The sequence below is a fragment of the Lactuca sativa genome, chromosome 8 (genome assembly GCF_002870075.4).
Source record: "Lactuca sativa cultivar Salinas chromosome 8, Lsat_Salinas_v11, whole genome shotgun sequence".
Classification (NCBI taxonomy): domain Eukaryota; kingdom Viridiplantae; phylum Streptophyta; class Magnoliopsida; order Asterales; family Asteraceae; genus Lactuca; species Lactuca sativa.
This window is the reverse complement of record NC_056630.2, coordinates 35,133,840-35,140,369: the sequence shown is the minus strand read 5'-3', so window position 1 is coordinate 35,140,369 and position 6,530 is coordinate 35,133,840.

The window sequence follows — 6,530 nt, the reverse complement described above, 5'->3', positions numbered from 1 at the left end:
TTGAAATTTTCGGTGTTACAAGTTGGTATCAGAGCCTTGGTTTGAGGGATTCGGATGCGCCTTCGGGTAGATCTGGACTCAAACTGAGGAAGTAAGAAAAGTTTTCAAAGAAATAATTTTCTAAAGCGAATAAGAGTTCAAAGAGAAAGCGATAAAGAGCAGTGTGTACAATCAGCCAGAGCCCGAACGGTGATTTCCCAAAATACCCTTACTTTTGTGTTATGAGATATTTATGATGCACTTTATGAGATATTATTGCATGCTAGAGACAGGCTAGGTATTCCATATCTTAGGACTAGAGTGGCCTGATTTGTGATGCCTTAGCCTAGGAATTGCTGTTATATGCGATGTGCTTTTGAGTATGTGATGAGTGAGAATATTTAGTTGGAATCCTTAGGGGATTTGAGTAGACGAGTAATCTAGGGGAGATACCTAGATAAGTACCGTGGTACTTCGAGAAAGAATAGTTAGAACCCGCAAGGGGAAGAGTTGCAGAGTTCGGTGGTACTTTCGAGGATGAGCAGAGCAAGCGGAGTTATCACCCAGAGTGAGTCATATATATTCTTCGATGCTCGAATGTTGCTTGCTTCGTGCTTTGTGGAACTCTTGATGATGGGAGTCAGCTACCAAGCGAATATGATGATATTCAGGAGGTAAATGGTTGGCATCATTAGGAGCTCTTCAGCAGCTGATGGCAGAGAAGTGTCGGAATCTAGGAAGAGCCTAGGGAGTAACCTTAGCCAGATGAGTGCGCTGGAAGAGTAGAGAATTTCGCTAGAGAGCAAGCGCGCGACGGAATTGGTGAACAAGAAGGTCGAGCAGCTACTTAGGAGCTCCGGGATAGTCCGTGTGGAAAGTATGGGTAGATGTGGCAGGTAGTATGGGCCCGTACTACTGAAAGCATAGGACTCATACTTGATACAGGGAGTATTCTGAAGGTTCTAATGAGCGGATTGAGGAGTGATGTTATGGTTCGAGTACCATACATCGGAGCGTATTGAGGAGTGATGTTATGGTTCGAGTACCATACATCGGAGCAGATTGAGGAGTGATGTTATGGTTCGAGTACCATACATCGGAGCGGATTGAGAAGTGATGTTATGGTTTGAGTACCATACATCGGAGCAGATTGAGGAGTGATGTTATGGTTCGAGTACCATACATCGGAGCGGATTGAGAAGTGGTGTTATGGTTTGAGTACCATACATCGGAGCGGATTGAGGAGTGAAGTTATGGTTCGAGTACCATAAATCGGAGCGGATGAAGGAATGATGTTATGGTTCGAGTACCATACATCGGAGCGGATTGAGGAGTGATGTTATGGTTCGAGTACCATACATCGGAGCGGATTGAGAAATGATGTTATGGTTCGAGTACCATACATCGGATCAGATTGAGGAGTGATGTTATGGTTCGAGTACCATACATCGGAGCAGGTTGAGGAGTGATGTTATGGTTCGAGTACCATACATCGGAGCGGATTGAGGAGTGATGTTATGGTTCGAGTACCATACATCGGAGCGGATTGAGAAGTGATGTTATGGTTCGAGTACCATACATCGGAGCGGATTGAGGAGTGAAGTTATGGTTCGAGTACCATAAATCGGAGCGGATGAAGGAATGATGTTATGGTTCGAGTACCATACATCGGAACAGATGGAGGAGTGATGTTATGGTTCGAGTACCATACACCGGAGCATATTGAGAAGAGATGTCATGGGATGAGTACCATGGTTCGTAGTGAATGATGCTTGTGGTTCTCCGGTTATCCGGTCACGATTGATGAGGTAGAGATTGGACACTATGGGTTTTAGGCCTGTGGGCCATGATTGAGTTCGAAGAGGCGTCCCTTGAGAGGGAGGTCGAGAGCCTATCAGAGTATTTTTGGTAAGGAGTTAGAGGGAGGGGAGAATTTCGGTCTGAGTTGAGTAATCAGTCGATAGAGGAGATGTCACCTTCTATGACCTGAGTGGTGCTATTTATGTTCGTGTACGGAACATGAGAGGCCTGATGTTTAAGTTTCGGGTTTGGGGGTAAAACCCTGCAGGTTGTCATTGATGATGATTTTCCATCAGAGTATCAGGTAGCATGTGTGCTGCGAGACAGTGATTTACCATGAGCAGATAGTCAGTTGGGACTGAGATAGTCGAGGACCACGTTACACCTATTTGAGTATAGTAGGGCGTATTGTAGAGGTATCAGTGGGGAGTCCAGTCGAGTTAATCAGTGCAGTGGTTTTTCTATTTATGTTGGGTATTGAATATGGGAGTGGGTCCCTGTTCTTGGGATGATCCATGTGTTGGAACGTCGGTTGATGAGTCGAGGTGAGGGAGTATGATGATTTCGTGGTCCAGTCTATGAGTCAGTGATGTTATTGGACAATTGAGTTGTTTAGTATTAGATTGGTACGAGACTTGGAACGACTAGAGGCAGTCGTGACGAGAAGTTCTTGAGGGTTTCATCTGAGGTTTAGAGTTATGAGATCGATTGATTTCCTTAAAGGGGATTATCGGGCGTTGCGTAGCACTTTCTAGGGGCAGGTGCGTTATTGCTGGTGAAAATAGTTCGTAAGGTTGTTGATGTGTCAGATAGTGATGGTTCGAACCCTAAGTGGGGGAGAACCGGGTGGTTTATTGAAAGAACCAGAGATTTGTGCAAGAGCGGTTAGGGTTTGGATGCAGAAACCTGCGGCTTGAATTCATGAGATCAGGGTCATTAGTGATCAAGAAAAGGTGCAGGGCGAGATGATGCATGTGGTATATGTCTGAGAGAAGGATGGGTGTCTCCACGGCGGGTGGTCAATGGTCAGGAATCTGGTGGTGGTCAGAGTCGTTTCAAGTGGAAGACTCGTAATGATGGTATGGGCAGTTGAGAACTTCTGGGTTGAAATATGGGTAGAGATTGTCGAGTAGCCAACTCCCGGGCTGGGATGTGTATTCTTGCTTGGATTTTGAGCAGTAGTGGAAAGGGTTTCGGAGGATCATCAGTGTGTTCTGAAGGGTTAGCGTCTTCCTTGTATTCCAATTGAGTGTTTGGATGCACTGAAGTTGCGCATTGAGTGAAATAGGAAATTATTATGGGATTCAGAGGAAATGTATTGTTGTATGTGTATGGTGCTAGGAGTAAGGGAATCAGTGGTAGAGGCAGGACATTGTGATGCTCTGTTAGGGTGTTTTGTGGTTTCCGCGTATAGCGTCCCGATTTCAGAGTTATTTAGAGTCTTGGGTTTAAGATGACCAGTGATGTATCATGTATCCACGGTTCCAGTGGGAGCCCTTCGTGTATTGTCATCAAGAGGGATTATTTAAGGAAGTGGATCTCCGCAGAGGTAGGTTCTGTGTTATGGCGGTTGCCGCCAGAGTCTGTAATGCATATCAGGGCAAGTGTGTGTAACTATCTATGATAGTCTTCGGTGCATGAGTTAGTGAACATAGTGTGGCGTTGTAATGAGAATGAGAGTATAGGGTGAAGCTACGGGGAGCCGTAGTATTCACCAGTCAGAGGGTGTTGTGATGCTACGGGGAGCCGTAGTACTCACAAGTCAGAGAGAGAGAGAGAGTCGTGATGCTACGGGGAGCCGTAGTATTTGCCAGTCAGAGGGTGTTGTGATGCTACGGGGACCCGTAGTACTCACAAGTCAGAGGGAGGGAGTCATGGTACTACGGGGAGCCGTAGTACTCACTAGTTAGTTGGCGTTGTGATACTAGGGGGAGCCGTAGTACTCACTAGTCAGAGGCTGTCGTAATGTTGCGGGAAGCCATAGTACCCACTAGACGGCAAGAGAGTGTGATGATGGAGTGTTCTCCAATAAGTGCATGATGCAGAAGAGTTTTAGGCTTGAGTATCCCTAGTGTTGAGTTTTTGGAGCCTAGTGGTTAAACCGAGGCGAGACTGGGGTCTCCGTCTTTGTCAGGAGGGTCAGCGAGGCGCGCAGGAAAATATGCGTAACAGACGCCAAAGGTTAGAGCTGAGTCGATCTTCGATTGGATTGTATTTTTTTATGAGGAAAAGGGAATTTTGTGACTTGCGTGTCATTAGGCCGTGACAGTGGTCACGAGGAGGAAGTTAGTGAGATGTTTTGGATCATGTTATGTGTGACCTTTGGGGGTTCAGCTGTGGGGCCAAAAGCTGACCTGGTGCTCGGTATCGAAGATGAATACGAGAAATGAGCTAGAGTTTACCGTGGTGATGTCTGCGGACACTTCAGAGCGAGCGAACGATTCGGATGCTCGAGGATATGTTTCGGGCATGTGTATTAGATTTCGGGGGGAAATTATGGCTTGTATTTGCGCTTGGCAGAGTTTTCCTACAACAACAACCATCATTAGTGCATCAGTATGCTACCCTTTGAGCTGTTGTAGGGAAGGGGGTATCGGACCCCATTTGCGGGGGAGAGGTAGAGCAACGTGTGATGGGAAGTACATAGATCGTGCTTCAGACATCAGAGCAGATACCACAGGTCAGGCAGAGGTTGTTGACCGCTTAGAGTCGCCAGAAGAGTTATGTGGACAGGCGCCGGTCCGAGCTCGAATTTTTGGTCGGTGACTTTGTACTCCTGAAGGTCTCTCCTTGGAAAGGAGTGATTCGATTCAAGAAGAGGGGCAAGTTGGGGCCCCGATATATTGGTCCATTCTGAGTGATCGCGAGGGTAGGCTGGGTAGCCCATCGTTTGGATTTGCTAGCAGAGTTAGGGCAGATTCACGACACTTTTCCTGTGTCGCAACTGAGGAAATGTTTAGCCGATGAGTCGGCAGAGGTTCCATTATAGGATATTCAGGTGGATGCGAGCCTGAATTATGCTGAGAGACCAGTGGCAATCAGAGATCGGAAAATCAAGGTTCTGAGGAACAAGGAGATACCCTTGGTTTTGGTTCAGTGGCGGCATCGTAAGGGGTCCGAGGTGACATGGGAGCCGTAGCTTGAGATGCGTGAGCAGCATCTGGAGTTATTTGCAGAGCGAGACTTCGAGGGCGAAGTCTAGTTCTAGTGGGGGAGAATTGTAACAATCCGGATTCCCAGGTATTATTTATTCTTCTTAATTTTGGTGTTTTGTGAGGAGACTCGGTGAGTTGGAGCTCAAACTCGCCGAGTATGATCGCGGTTTGGGAAAGGGTTCGCGTCCGGACTCGGCGAGTCCAAAAGGTGGACTCGGCGAGTCCACGCTGTGCATGTGTTGTACTGCATTATTTCTATGTGATTTATGCTGTGCATGTTTACAGAGTTAGAACCGGAAGGTTCACAGAGTTAGAACCAGAGGGTTCGTGCTTACAGTATTTTGTGTTATGTTTTTCAGGTTTCTCTTAGGATCCCGGGACGGCACCGGCTCGATTGTACACACCAGAGAAAGTGTCATGTTTTAAGGATCCTGGTTTATTATGCAAGTGAAAATGGAGTTATGTTTTGTAATTCGATTATGAATGAGATTTTAAGCAAAGTGTTTTTAAGAATTAAACGATTATTTTTAAATGAAAAATTGTTTTGAAATTTTCGGTGTTACAGTATATGGTGTTAATAGTGACGTAACAAGTGATGGAGGGCGGCGGTGGGTTTGCTCTAAAAATATATTAGGGCAATTGAGTAATCTAACAAAAAGGGGAAAGACTTTTATGTGTGATAATGAGTTGTTTTTTTAAAACAAACAGATCCTACGAAATAGGCATTCCGGAAGCGGTACAAACAGGCTAAGCCTAATACTATAGTCAAATTATATAAATATGGCGCCACACATTTCCATACCGGAGATACCATTATGGTCCGTGCTCATTCCGAATTGTTGGTAACCAAAAGATTCCGTGCTCATTCCGAATTGTTGGCAACCAAGAGATAGAAGTTTTTTTTTTCATGTTTAATACTATGGATTCATCAAACCATGTTTTTATGTACTTGCATTTAAGGTTTTATTTGATTGTACGTACTCCATAATGTATAGAACATGTCCGAAATTCATAGAACGTGTCTTGAATGGTATATTGCATGCAGATATATTGTTCCTTTGAGATATTTTTAGCATATAAGTAGATTAAAATTTGTTAGAAGCAATCCATACACCATAGAGATTTTATAAGTGTAGATTACATAGTAAATATGATTCTGAAATGAGGAATAAGTGTCTGGAATCCGTACCATAGATCAGGCATATCTGGAATACGAAGAACAATTTTAGAATGTTTGTACGATTTTTTGTGATACTATTAAATTAAGAGGTAGTTTTGATTTGCATTAAACCAATGCATACAAATTATCCTGAAATCAAAACTCATGTCGTCGAAGAAGCACATCATCAATTTGTGTGGATGTTGCTAAAAAAGTGGGTTTTACGGACAAATAAATTTATACAATTTACAAAAGCTTTTAGAATTGGTCTTGATAAAGATAACATTTAATAAAAATAACGTTATTTAAAAATATTTGTGTTTTACGATAGTATAACACAAGATTATTTTTTGATTAAAAAAAGAGGACGTGGAAAAAAAATCATATGGTTTACCACCAAAGACATCTATAAAATTAAGAAGAAAATCAAAGAGAGT